Source organism: Ambystoma mexicanum, chromosome 3p, assembly GCF_040938575.1.
Source record: "Ambystoma mexicanum isolate Mex_15411 chromosome 3p, UKY_AmexF1_1, whole genome shotgun sequence".
NCBI lineage: Eukaryota > Metazoa > Chordata > Amphibia > Caudata > Ambystomatidae > Ambystoma > Ambystoma mexicanum.
Window position 1 is genome coordinate 347,768,205 of NC_090925.1, and position 14,672 is coordinate 347,782,876.

At 46.0% G+C, this 14,672-nt stretch overlaps 1 long non-coding RNA gene across 1 annotated transcript in view; it reads left to right on the forward strand.

Moving 5' to 3' along the window:
- The first annotated feature begins 11,997 nt into the window (after positions 1 to 11,997).
- Positions 11,998 to 14,672, forward strand: part of LOC138580431 (uncharacterized) — a 624,618-nt gene continuing 621,943 nt past the window's right edge. Inside the window, exon 1 of the long non-coding RNA XR_011304253.1 lies at positions 11,998 to 12,188. This is a non-coding gene — a long non-coding RNA (uncharacterized lncRNA). The remainder of the gene's footprint in view (positions 12,189 to 14,672) is intronic.

Consider the following 14,672-nt stretch of genomic DNA (forward strand, 5'->3'; position numbering starts at 1 on the left):
TCTGTATTGTAACTTGCGTGCACCACGTTTGCCTTATTTTTTTTTTTTATTTTATGTTTTATTGGTTAAATAAATTTTCAACCTTTAACAAAGACCCAGAAAATAGTCAATGTCCTTTTCCAGACCCCACCATCCTTACGAAGATTCAACCTCCTCTTCCACTTCATCATTACCCTCGAGACCTTTTAATATCGATTCTATGAATCGTAGTACTTCCAGGGTCGGACCAAGTTTTTGGACCGTCAGAACTCGTTCCCAATAATCCTCATCTGTCAATATATTTATGTTATCCACCCAATCTCCTAGGTATAAGTTCCTTCGGGTGATTAAGGCCGGACAGGAAAGCGTCCAATGTTTTACTGATTCCAAGATGTCCGGAGCATTGCAGAAGCGGTAACTAGCAGCTTCCTTTAGAATTTGTTTCCTTAAATATTGCACTTCTCTTGTTGGCAGGATGTTAAGTCTGACTCTCATCAAGAGATCCCTATATTTTGAAGAGGGAAATCTTCGGAGATAAGGTGGAGGATCATTCAGTGCCTTGCGCTCCCAGATGATATAATAACACTTTGTGTTCTCCCTCTTTAGATTGTCAGTGGCTATCCAGTCATTTTCTCGTATTTTTTTCTTTGCTTTCTCGGGATTATCTTTTAGCGTATCCATTTTGATATGATGATGTTCCAGAATTTCAAAGCAGTTCTGTTTCCAAGAATTGAAATGCGGATCTGCATTGATTACCTCTTTATTCGCTAGTAATTCGAATGAAATGGGAGGTTTATCAAGGATACATTTTCGAAATAGCGAGAGGGTCTTCCACAGCACTATTGACTCCATTGATTGTAATCTCAACTCATGTCTTATTATCGATGCAGGGAGACAGTTCGGAAGCCTAAGTACCCTTCTCCAGAAAAAAGCCTCTAGAACCGCCCATGTTTTCCAGTGAAGATTTAACAATGATTCAGCTCCGTATGTTATGCTTGCCACTACTTTTTGCTTGTAGAATATGATTAGTGGCATCATTGAAAAGGTTCCGTAGCGTCGGTGCAGGGCTCGAGCTTGATTAGAGAGTTTCATCAGCTTTTCTTTGATAAAGTTTAATTGGCCCTGCTCATTGATGTTTTTATTTATTCTGACCCCCAGGTAAACTGTTGAATCAACTATTTGCAGAGGTTGATTGTCCAATGACCATGTAAAGCCCTTTTTATTTTTACCGATATTAGGACCTCGTGCCGACTGCATTATTAGGACCATGGATTTTTTTACGTTGACCGACAGATGGTTTTTGCTTAAGTAAGACTTGAATTCCACCATGCGTCTTTGCAGACCTATGGGAGTTTGGTCCATAAATACCACGTCGTCCGCATAGATGATCCATGAGAGGGCTTCCTCCTGAAATACTGGGGGGAATGCACGAATGTGTTCCTGTGATTCTTTCATGTCTGCTAGGTACAAAACAAACAGGAAAGGTGCCAGGGCGCACCCTTGCTTTATGCCCTTGGTGGTTAAGATTTTCTCTGTCAGATCTCCTCCTTTTGAGACCACTATCTGAACTGAGGTGTAAGTGTACAGTTCCTGAATGGCCTGTAGCAGATCTTGCGGGCAGTTCCATTTCCTGAGTTTGGACCAAAGCAGTTCTCTACAGATCCCATCAAAGGCCTGTTCGAGATCAATGAAGCCCAGGTAAATATTCCTTTTTTGTTTTAGTACCCGCATCTTTAGCATATTCAAGATGAATAGATTCAATGATGTTCCGACGCCACTCATGAAAGCTGTTTGTCTTTTGTCCAAAATCCCTTCCCTAATTGCCCACTTTTTGAGATCTCTTAGCAAGATGGAACAAAACAGTTTCCCTATGGAATCTAGGAGGGCGATGGGCCTGTAATTCCTTGGATTGTTACGATCTCCTTTTTTATATATGGGTACAATTAGGGCCTCTTTCCAAGAGTGTGGGATTGATCTTGTTTTTAATATCTGCTGGAATAGTACCAGGATAAAATCCGCCCACTCTTCCTTGTTTTCCTTCAGCATTGAATTCGAGATGCCGTCTGGACCGGCAGCTCGCGATGAACTCAATTTTTGAATTCTTGTTAGAATGTCATCCCTGTCTATATCAATACGCCATTCGTTCCCCGAACTTTTCTTGGTCTTTATTGGGCTTTTCTCCTGAAAGAGATCACTGTAAAACTTTACCCAGTCCTTTTTTGAGACGTTACTGGCTGTCAGGGCTGACTGAAAATCATCCCCTTTATTGATTATCTCCCACAGGGACCTAGAGTTAGATGTAGTTATTGCTGCCATCATTTTCTCGGCATCTGCTTGTGCTCGCCAAATCCTAGTGGATTTTAGCCAATTTTTATAAGACTGTTTACAGTGTCTTATACGTTCCTCTTTGTTAATGTGGCTGCTTTTCTGGAGATGTCTCAGATCTGCACGATGTTCCCTTCTTTTTTCCACCAGGATTTTGCTATATGCGTGATTCCTCGTAAAATCTTTTTTTTTGTTTAATCCCTTTTTAATCTCAAACTCCTTAAGTAGGCAGCCATATTCCGCTGTTTCATGGTTAACTTCAAAGTTATGAGTTAGCCGGACTGCTAGTTGAGGGATTGTCCTTGCTTTGATTTTCAGCCTGTTACGTCCCCATGATAGTTCCATTTCGGGGATGATTTGATGTTCCGGCTCTTCCGTTTTCCAGAGTAATTCAATTTCAAGGAGAGCATGGTCGCTACGAGTCTGTGGGACAACTTTAAAGGAGTTTATCCAAGGCAATGTATTTCTTGCGACAAAGCAATAATCCAAGCAGGCTTTCGTTGAGTTCGCAAACCAGGTGTCCGCTCCCGGAATATCACCTGCTGTTTGGCCATTCAACATTGACAACTCTCGAATGTCCATTTCTACCAGCCAGCGTTTTTCATTGTTCGGGAGATTGTGTCTTCTTTGTAACAAGCCATTTTTATCCAGCAATTTAATATTCAGGTCCCCGCATATGATAATCAGTTGGTCCTTGTCTTCTCGCATTGAGGCGTCAAGAGCCACCGTCAAATCCGATAGATAATTCTCCGTAGCTAGTTCGGAGACATTCCAGTATGTATTTATTAACAGGAGTCTCTTTTCATACCGTCCTCTGTTTTTCACTATTTTAAGTATTTGGAGAAGCGGATTTGGCGTCAGATGGTCTAAGACTTGGAGTTGACAGTCATCCTTCACTAAGGTTATAAGCCCCGCCCGGGGTCTTCCCAAAGGTCCTTTCTGTGCCGGATTTATATAGACCAAATAACCTTCACATACGGGAGTTGTTCTAATCCAGCTCTCTTGTATGCAAATTAGTTCATATTTCTCAAGGAAGTTACTTTCTCCCGAATATAGATGGACGAATCCCCGTGTGTTCCATGAGGCTAAAAGGGATTTGGTTCCTACACCGATGTGGTCGGTCTATTGTCGCTTTTTTTCTGGATTGATACTGGGTGTATGTCCTCGGCTCTCCACTTTTGTCAGTGTCTGATTACTGACTCCTGCCCGTTTTGTCTTCTTACTTGAGTTATCAACTGTAAATCTCAGATTTGTTAGTTGGTTATCTGTTGACCTCTGGGTGCTGTTTATTTTACGCACTGGTTCTGAGCTACGGTCCCTTGTATCCAGGCAATCTTGCCTGGTATTTAACTTTTGGTTCGACCTCTCTTCTTGTCGCGTGTTAATGGGTTTCCTTTCTCGGGTTTTTATAATTTTTCCACCCTATCATCGACAGGTCTGTGGGTATTTGCCTCTCTCCAGGTACTTTTATTATCTGGGTCAGTAAGTCTATATCCCCAAGACTCCAGGTTATTCTTTACATCCAGTAAGCTATCTTTCAATTTTCTTGTTGTCAAGTGTAGTAGGACCACGTCCGGCTTTTCTTCATCAATGAATTCCACAATTGCCACATCATCAGTGTGGATTTTCCGACTTGTTGGTAGATCTTTAAGTATTGACATCACCTTGTTCCTATTCAGCACTATCCTTCGTCTATCTCTCCAGATCCGTTCCAGTTTCAGTGTGTGGAAATGTTCATACTCAACTGGGGTTTCCCATCTCACCCCTTGCTGAACTTTTGTCATTGACTTTTCAGGACTCCTGTATCTTGGGGTTTTTCTCGGAAGATTCCCTATACTTGTCTGACGTCTAGCCATTCGTCTGGCTTCTAGTTGTTTTAATAAGTCCCTACTTTTTGTTGCATTATTCGGGGTCCTTTTCTTGTCCCGTGAGATTGATCGTAGTTCTTGGGTTTTAGTGTCAATCTTTTTTCCTTTGAGATCTTTTGTCACGGGATTTACACGGCGATTTAGACCACCGATGAGATCGATTTTCTCGGTACTTGTCCCGTGGCCTCCTTTTAGCGTTTTCCTTCTCATCTTTTGGGACACGGTCTCGTTGTTCTGACCATCGATGGGATCTACTTACTTGATGCCTGTCCCGTGTGTTCCTTATGGCATTCCGATGTTCGTCTTTGCGATAATGCGAACGGTTCTGTCTTTGTTTATCGTTTTCGTTTTTCCTTATTTTCCCAGTGAGCTTATTCACTCGCTGCTCTTCCTCTGTTCTTGATTCTTTTCCTGTCGGGACATCATTTAACTGCTTATCAATTTCTTGCCATTCTGATAAGCTGATGTCGTCCCACATCTCTTCCTCTCTGGTTTCCTCAATTATTTCAATGAGATCACTCAGACAGCCACTTGTGTCCCGGCCGTTTTTCTTTTGCAGAACCGACTCCCCATCTTGAGGGATCGTCTGCACAACTTTTTCCTTCGATACACTCAACAAGTTAAGTTCTCTCCTGGGCTTCTTAGGTAACGGCTCTTCCGGCTCCTCGATAGGCAGGTTGATGTTTCTTAAGAAGGCTCTTGATCCATTAGCCTTACGCTTGCATACCTGTTTTTTTGCTTTCTTTTGACCTGTTTCTTTCTGGTCTTTATGGGGAGGGTCTTTTGCCGTAGTGCTGTTTTTTCCCAATTGCTGTGGGGGTTCTTTGAAGATCGCAAAGCTTGATTTTACCTCCTCATCCTCTACTATCAAGATGCAGTCCGGATTAGTAGGTTTAGACGTCTTTATGCCCTTCCCTAATACTAAGGGACCGCCAACTTTTTCCTTTGTCTTGGCCATTTCCGGGTCTGTCCTTCTCCGGTCTTCCAGGTCTTTCCTCCTAGGATCTACCGGGTCCCGGTCCCTTATAGGACTTCGATTTGGGTCTGATCTTAAGGCGGATTGCTGATTCAATTTTCTTATCCATTTATGATCATCCAGTATGGCTTCCATCAGTAGTTGCTTATCATTGGACTCCTGACGCGCCAAATCACATAGGCGATTTTGCCATTGATGTGAGAGGTCCGACTCTTTTTGTAATCTCATATCCAATTGCTTTGTGAAACTAACTATTTCACCCATCCCTTCCTCAGTTTTTACTGTTGATAGGTGTAATAACTGCAAAGTTTCATTTAGAGTCTCGTAAAGTTTCAAAAAAGAAGCAAGCGTAATGTTTAATTATGCCATCACCACATTTTGGATGTGAGCTAGATCTTCCTGCCTTCCCTTCGAGCACAGATCACTTATTTTTTCTAGAGCGATGTCATCTATGCCCAGCTTGTGGGCCTTTTTCGCCTCCCTTTGGGAGGCTTGGCTTCTGTAATCCCTCTGTCTAATTCCTGGGGTTTGATGCAAATTACCCCCTATTTGTGAGGAGTTCGAAGGAAACTGATCTGCTGAATCCACTTCATCATCAATCACAGCTAGTTTATCCTTGATGAACGATAAACTTCTCCTTTTTTCTCTCACTATTTTGCCCGTGAGGTTTGAGATATCCTGGATTAATTTGGAAGCGAGGCTCGTATTACTAAGGGTTTCACAGGCCCTGTCCATGCCAGCACTTTGGGGGTAGGTTTCCTGCAAAGAACCAGGCCTGTGCTCCCCGCAGTCACCGACACTTAAATCCATATCGGTGAAACTGCTTCCAGAGCTTAAATGGATTTGTCGTGGGCTGGGAGATTTCTCCAGAGTAGCAGGATACATCTGAGACAGGTCATTCTCTGTAGTTGGAAATTCTGTGATCACCTCCTTCTGAGTTGGTATAATTTCCAGATTTTCCCTAATTTTCTCTGATTGTATGCTGGGGAGTACAGACCCTTGTTGCTCATTCAGGTCTTCCTTGTTCATGGATGGGACTGAATCATAAAAATCTGACCCTTCTACCTTTGCTCCCATAGCCATACCTGTTGGGGCCACAGCATAGGACTGTTCCACAACCAGATTCTCCTTGTGTGTGTCTCGCCCCCCTTCCGAGGATTCTGCCCCACCGGGCATTTCCAAGCAATGAGACCCGTGCGGGGACGACCCTGCCTTTAAAGGGTTTTGCAGGTATATTTTTCCCCCTGGGTCACTCGGCAAGGTGTGCTGACTCTGTTCCCCCTGGGGCCTATCCGCCACAGGTAGGCTCTGTTCTAGGTCTGGGTTGAATAGGGCCTCCGTCAGTGTATTGCCAGAATCCCCTTCATCGTGTACCAGGTCAATAGAAGTAATTTCTTGTATGGCCGGTGCTTGGGGCTGGTCCTGCACATGTGCTTTTTTTGCTGAGAAGACAAGACGGCTTTGTTTCCAAGGCAACATACCTTTGTTAGGGCCGCCCACAATCGGTGACAATCCACTGGCCAAAGCCGGATCAGAAGCAACACGCTGCCTTACCTGTTGCCTGGTTTTCACTCGCTCTTCCGCCCCTGAGTCTGAGTTCTCACTTTTAAAGTGACCCATCGTTGTGCAGCTCCTCTCGAGCTGGTCACTATGAGAGGGAAGCAATATCCTCGTTGTAGGCACCTCCAGCGCCAAACAGCCGCACAACAGCCAGCGGCCTTTACTCCTTCGGGCTTAACGCCGCAAGGGTGTGCTGGGCTCTGTTTTCTGTGCCTGGATAGGTCAGGTGATCAGTCACGTGACGGCACAGCGCTCCGCCTCCTCCTGGAAGCGAGCGAGCAGGCGAGTTGGAAATACGAAATGCGCGAGTTCTTAGAACTCCCAGCGCACGTTGAAAAAAGACAGCAGCAGCAAGAAACAAAGTGTCCTCTCCTCACGGGAATTGCACACGTTTGCCTTATGAGAATGCTCTCCTGCTTGGCGCAACACATGTTGCATACTGTTGCATACTTGTTGCAGTCCGTATCTGTATGCCTGAAACCAGCTCTCCTTCCCCACCACTGATCACTGTCTATTGTCTGCTCCAGCTGTATCACATGTTTGGAAACCACGAAATTGAGCTGTGCAGCTTCGAATCATGAGGATGTATTCCCTTTTCTGCAGCTGGTCCCTTTGTCGTATGGGGATTGGAATGTCATCCGTATCTCTTGACCTTGGATGCAGGTCCTGTCTCATACATCTTACTCTTTGTCCAGCCTGAATCAGCTCAGCGCGTCTCTTGCTCAGAGGCCTGAGGCCTGCTGTAATTTTCCTAAACCTTATATTGCGGTTTCTACAGTGTCCATGCTGTACTACATTTTCCATAGGTTAGTTACATTTGGCTGTCGGGTCCCATAGGTGCTCCTGCAGTTCCATAGGGTTATTCATGTTTACGCATCTGCAAGCTTTGCTCAGGATCTCTTGTGCCTTGCAGTTTCTGCATGGCAGCATTTGGCTAATGGCAAAAATAACAAAAGCAATGTCAGTATGTATATGTATCTGTCCTCTAACTACAGAACTGTACGCTCGTGTTCATGTATTCGAGTGTGTGTTTGTGTCCCGAAGTGTGGACGGCATGTGTGCTTCATGTCTAATGCTGCTATATCATGGTGTCTCTAATGATGTCAGCAACATGGCTTCTTGGTGCTTAGTCCAGGCTGTCCATATAGGTGTCTGACGATGGCCTGCGACTCTTCATCCAGACATGGATAGATCTGTACTGCACTGGGTCTGTATGGCTGGCTGAGGGAATACCTCTCAACGTATTCCGTTAGGAATTCATCCAAAATAAAACTGAGGATTGTGGTGTTTTATGGCCTTTTGTCTTGTCATTAACTTGACGGGAGGTGGGGGTGGTGGCAGGATCCTGTCTCCCTCTTCACTCTTACCTAGCCTTATAACACTACTTCCAAACTCCCTCCAGTCTGGGTCATTCACCTTCTTACCCAGCCTTATAACACTACTTCCAAACTCCCTCCAGTCTGGTTCATTCACCCTCTTGCGCTGCCTCCTAACACTACTTCCAAGCTCCCTCCCGTCTGGGAGCACCTTTTTACCCAACCTTATTACACCACTTCCAAGCTCCCTCCAGCCTGGGACATTCACCTTCTTACCCAGCCTCTTAACACTACTTGCAAGCTCCCTCCAGTCTGGGTCATTCACCTTCTTACCGAGCATCCCAACACTATTTCCAAGCTCCCTCCAGTCTGGGTCATTCACCTTCTTATCAAGCTTCCCAACACTACTTCCAAGCTCCCTCCAGTCTGGGTCATTCACCTTCTTACCCTGTCTCCTAACACTACTTCCAAGCTCCTACCAGTCTGGGTCACTCACCTCCTTACCCAGCTTCCTAACATGACTTCCAAGCTCCCTCCAGTCTGGGTCATTCACCTTCTTACCGAGCCTCCTAACACTACTTCCAAGCTCCCTCTAGTCTGGGTCATTCACCTTCTTACCCAGCCTCCTAACACTACTTCCGAGCTCCTTCCAGTCTGGGTCACCCACCTTCTTACCCAGCCTCCTAACCATACTTCCATGTTCCCTCCAGTCTGGGTCATTCACCTTCTTATCGAGCCCCCTAACACTACTTCCAAGCTACCTCCAGTCTGGGTCATTCACCCTCTTACCCAGCCTCCTAACACTACTTCCAAACACCCTCCAGTCTGGGTCGCTCACCTTCTTATCTAGCCCCCTAACACTACTTCCTAGCTCCCTCCAGTCTGGGTCATTCACCCTCTTACCCAGCCTCCTAACACTACTTCCATGTTCCCTCCAGTCTGGGTCATTCACCCTCTTACCCATATTCCTTACACTACTTCCAAGCACCCTCCAGTCTGGGTCATTCACCCTCTTACCCAGCCTCCTAACACTACTTCCAAGCACCCTCCAGTCTGGGTCATTCACCTTCTTACTCAGCGTCCTAACTCCCTCCAGTCTGGGCCCTTAACCCTCATAACCACCCATCAAAAACAACTCCCAGCCCCAAATTCCCAGTCATACAACCTTTTACCCAACCTTGCAGCTCACCCAGTCCATTCTGCGGGCCAGCCTTTAACCTGCCCGCTCAGGCGCATTATAGTGGAGTAGTGTGGTGTGGCCATGCTCTTGGCGAAACTTTATTTTCTAATGCAACTTACAGTACTTGTTTTCTCATAGTTTTAACTTGATGTGTGATATAATATGGACTTTGTAACGCACCTATACCCAAGTGTTTCAATTAGCACCTTGGTCCATGCCGGTAAAATACCAGCACCGCGTTGGAGGAAAGGGGAATTACTGCCCTATTCCAAGGTTGGCGGGGCGGTAATTCTCCCTTCCCCCATTGCCCTTCCCCATTCCCATTTTTGCCCCATAGGGCATAATGGGAATGGGGAAGGTGCTAATTACCGTACCGCAAATTGCGGTACCGTAATTAGCACCCTGGTCCCTTTGCGGGTTGGTTTTTAACGCCTGCAGGCGTTAAAGTACCAACCCGCAAAGGGACTTCGTAATCAGGCGGTAAGGGTTAACGGTCACCAACCCTTACCGCCTTCCGTGTAATGAGGCCCATTGTTTCTAGGCGGCTTGTGTCGGGAGCACTTGGGGTACTTGTATCCAGAGGGGATGCTTGCTTGCTTGCCGTGTAAGGATGTGTTGGTCGAGACTGTGAGAAGTAAGTTCAGCAGGAGGGCTTCAGATGGAGTCAGCGGAGACCCTCGTGCGCATTTGGAGCCTTTAACCGTGAGGCGAAAGAACTCCCTCATTCAGAGAATCCACGCTATAGGTTACCCCTTCCTTGCCGGGGTTAGCTTCTCCTGACCATCATGATTCGGACAGAAAAAGTGATCTGGGCTATCTGTCCTTACTAGGAGCAGTAATCAGACCTCCAGACTCGGTCCTGTATCGACGGCCTACCTGCTTTTTTCAGCCTGGCAAATTCGCTGCAAGCCCAGGAGTATTTTATCCACAAAGCATCGCTTAGAGAGCCCTTTGCTAGAAATATAAGTTCAACCTGCCTCGCTTTTCCACATGCGCTTACCCACAGGCCCGGCTGAAGATGGTTGGGGCCCCATTTCAACATGATGGTTGGGGCCCTCTGCTAAGAGCGAAAACCGTCTGAGGTACCAATGGCGACAAAGATGAGGTTAATAGCCTCTGCTATCACCAGACAGACAGCCGGCAGGGAGTCGAAAGAGCTGATTCATGGAATTATGTGCGCCGAAAATAGGGCTTCGTGCGCCATTCTGCCCGCAAATCCCTGTTTCACAAATGGGGATTTGTGTGCAGAATGGCGCACAAAGCCCGTTTTTCGTCGCACATAATTCCATGAATCAGCCGCTAAATGTACACTGAAGAGCTCTAAACCCTTCCTTGTCAGCAAGTGGCTGATGTGGAGAAACCAGTGTTAGAAGGTAATGAGGTGATAACACTTCTGTATATCCTGTGGCAAGAGAAAACGCAGCTTTCAATACAAGCACTGCAAAGAGCACATTTTAAGACCCAGAACGAAAACGGAGAAAATATATTGCCTTGTTGCTGACTGGCAACATGGGTGCAGTTGCTGCCTCCCCTGAGTCTTAGTTGAGGCCCCTTTCATTTGAAAAGGTTGAAAGGCCCTGATGCCATCCCAGCTTTCCACTTTTCCTGTATGGGAAGTGTTCCGTTTTGGACATGCCAGGTTCAGTGCAGTAAGAAGTGGGCACATGGAAGTATGGCGGCAGTGGCGCGTGGGCGACGGACGTGACGGCTGAGGGTCAGGTAAGGGGGGCCAGGGGGGATGTTGTCTTGCGGAACTCCGGTCAGTGGAGTTGCATGAACTAAGACAGGTAGGGAAGGGCAGTGGGGTCACCAGTGGTGCTCTGGGCATACCTCTAACCTTTTGAGTCTGCAGGGTGGGTAAAAACGGGCCATTTTATATTTGGCAGATGAAAGCTCATTGAAGTGTTTGCATGAGTAAGGGGCTTGGTGGCGGGAGAGTGAGCCGAAAGCCCGTGAGTTGAGTGGGATGCCTGAGGCAAGGGGTCTGGGGAGTTGAAAACAGCAGTGGTGGAGGTCGCCAAGGTGCCCCTGGCTTTAGGGGGTGCGTGGAATAGGGAGATGACTGGGCACGGTACAGGAAGGGCAGAGAGACGAGCGTGGCTCTAGAAATGAAGCGCATATCTTTAATGACTTGTATTCTTGAAACACTCCCTTTTTTGGGGGGGGTCACTTTTTTCCCTTTTCTCTTTCTTTCTCTCCTTTTCCCCCGTTCCTTCTCCTCCTTTTCTCCCTTTTCCTTTTCTTTCTTTTGTTTCTTCGTTTCTCTCTTTCCGGTTGCCGGCTTATTGCGACATGTATTAGGAAAATGTGCAAATACTATGTTATATCATCTAAATGATGTTTACTCGTTGGAAAAAGTTGTTGTGCTCATGCTTTTCCTCAATAAAGAAAATATTTCAAATTAAAATAAAAAAGGAGCATGCGATGCAAGCAAGCACCTAGAATCCAATCAACATGATACTGTTCAGCAGTGCTGGCTGTGTGCATGCCCCTCACTTTCAGGATGGGTGGTCTCCCAGGGCATATCACTCTGCCCCATGCCCAACCAGGCATCCAACCTCATGCCAGCTCTCCAAACATGCTCAAAGTATCTTTGGGATTGTAGCCACTTACACCATGTAGCCTGGTAATGACACTGGCAGCTAGTGGGTGTCAGGGGTCAAGTCCTAAAAAAAAAAAGTGCGGGACTCATTAACACGCAATGGGAATGGTGTGTCACCGGAAATTAGCATATCAAAGTGAAATATGCAAATGTCATTCAATTGGCTTAAAGTGCACAGAACGAATGCATTTGCGCACACACAGAGCCCGCGACGGAGCACGATCCACTTCAAGGCCACACGTTGTGAGCCCCGGCGCCTCCTGTGCCTCTGACTGGGAGGGAGCACAGTGCGAGGTGCCTGCAGAGCCTGTTAACGGCTCGCTCACGAGTGGCAGCAATTTCAGGAACCCTGCCCCGCTCCCCGGCCACCGATAGCTGACAGGTGAGGAGGGGCACTGAGGGAGCGGGGAGGTGAGCGAACCGCAAGGCAGGAGAGTGATTGCGGCGGCGCTATCTATAATCAAGTTGCCTCTTAAGCCTTGCTTCCTGTGATACGCCCACTACCTGAGACAAAACATGCCCTATTGCCACACGAAAAAGAAAATGTAAACAAACTGAGGCTATGTTCTGATTGGGACCGAGAGAAAAAGTTGCAGTCTTACAGAGAAGGAGTTAAAAATAATCAAAATAAAAACAGTGGGAAAATAAACTAGAAAAATATCTCTGTATTGTCTGCACTGCTCCAAAGTTAATATTTCATATTGAGAGGAAATTAGGGGCACCAGAGTTTCTCAACATGGCAGCAGCTAGCATGGCTGCACCTCCACCCTTCTTGATGGAACCTGGTGTCCCACCAATAAGATGGGACAGATGGAAGAAATTATTTGACACTTATTTAGTGGCAATTGGAGGGGCTAAATTTGCTGCGTCCAGAAAAGAAGAAATACTTCTACATAATTTGGGCACGGAGGGTCGCAGTGTATACAATGGTCTCCCTCAGCCTCCGCTAGAAGGCCAAGGTGAGGTGGATCAGTATACCTTGGCAGAAAGAAAACTGGAAATTCATTTTGAAGCGAAGAAAAACATAACGTTCGAGAGACAAGTTTTTCCAGAGAACACAGGATCCCAGTGAACCAGTGGAGAATTTTATTGCAGCATTGAGGTCTCTGAGTCACACATGTGAATTTGGTCAATTAACAGACTCGCTGATACGAGATCAATTAGTGAGATGCACTAGTAACTTGAAAATACAGGAGAGATTGTTGACAAAAGATGCATCTCTGGAGGTGGCGGTGGAGACTGCCAGAGGGATGGAGCAAACACATAAATACATGGCGACAATGAAAGGAGAAAAACAAGAAGGCGAAGTGGCAGCTGTGAGAGGAATCCGTAAAACCAGTATGAATAAAGAAATTTGCATCCAGAGCGTTGAAGACACCAGAGAGTAAATACTCTGTCATCGAAAGAGAGACATTAGCTATGTTCTGGGCCATCACACACTTTAAATACTTTTTGTGGGGCAGACGTTTTACGGTCAGATCTGACCACAAACCTCTAGTACAGTTGTTTGAGAGTGGAAGGTGGGCTTTAGGCTCTCCTAGGATAAGCAAGTGGGGATTAGGATTACAGGCATATCATTTTGAGATGAGTTTTCTGCCGGGAAGGAAAAATGTAGTGCCAGACTGCCTTTCCAGGCTGCCCATTGAGAATAATACCGTTAATGTCGATGAGAGCGACATTCAGGAATCAGTTGTGGCTGAAGTGTTGTATGCGATTAGCGAAGAGATGTGGTCAAAGGGAGAAGAATCTGATTTGGAGTTAAAGTTAGTCAAGGCGTGCACTGTGAAGGGATGGCCTCAAAAGAAGGATTTAGAGAGGAAATTTGATGTTTGGTGGGAACTAAAAGAGGAATTGAACATGTATGAGAATAAACTGAGGAGAGGGAGGTGGTTTGATCCTCCAGAGTCAGTCAGACGTACTCTATTGGAACTGGCTCATGAGGGTCACCCTGGTGAAGGCGCCATGAAAAGGAAATTGCGGAAGGATTATTGGTGGCCTAAGATTGACAAAATGACTGAGGGGTGGGTGAAGGATTGTGTGTTATGCCAAGCGAGTGACAAGACCAAAGTAGTGCGTGAGACCCCATTAGTTCCCAATTCTGTTCCAAGTCAACCTTGGTCAAAGGTTGCAGTGGATATCATGGGGCCTATAAGAGGGTTAGGTGGGGGTCTAAGACTTTTGTTTGTACTTGTGGATTACCATTAAAAATGGGTTGAGTGGGAAGCGGTCAGAGAAGTCACTGCAAGAGAGTTGATAGCATTTATGGAAAAGATATTTCTTAGAGAAGGAGTTCCAACTGAACTGGTATCGGACAATGGTGTTCAATTTGTGTCAGAAGCTATGAAGAAATTTCTTGGTAGTTACAGTATAAAACACATCAAAACGGCATTGTATCATCCTAGAGCGAATGGTCTGGTTGAGAGGGTAAACCGTTGGCTGAAAGAAGGTTTACAATTGGCCATGAGAGGGAAGCAACCATGGAGAGAGGTTTTGAATGTAATGACATGGAGTTATGTAACAACACCACATTCGGTGACGGGAGTGTCGCCGTTTGTATCCCTCAAAGGGAGGGAACCGGGAAAGAAATTGTGTCCGGGTTGGTTAGGTGTGGCCAAGGTGGTTCAAGTAGATAGAGCACGCATAATGAGACTCATAAATGTCAACCAAGAAAGGAATATAGCAAGTTTCAATGTTCAGGAGAAAGTGAAAGAACGTGAGTGGAAAGTAGAGGAGAGAGTATATGTGAAGAACCCCAGGGTGGTGAACAAATGCTTAGAGAGTAAATACTTGCGGCCTAAGACAATTTCTGCAGTAAAGAAGTCTGTTGTAATTTTGGAAGGTGGAGAAGTATGGTCTAAAGGAAGGA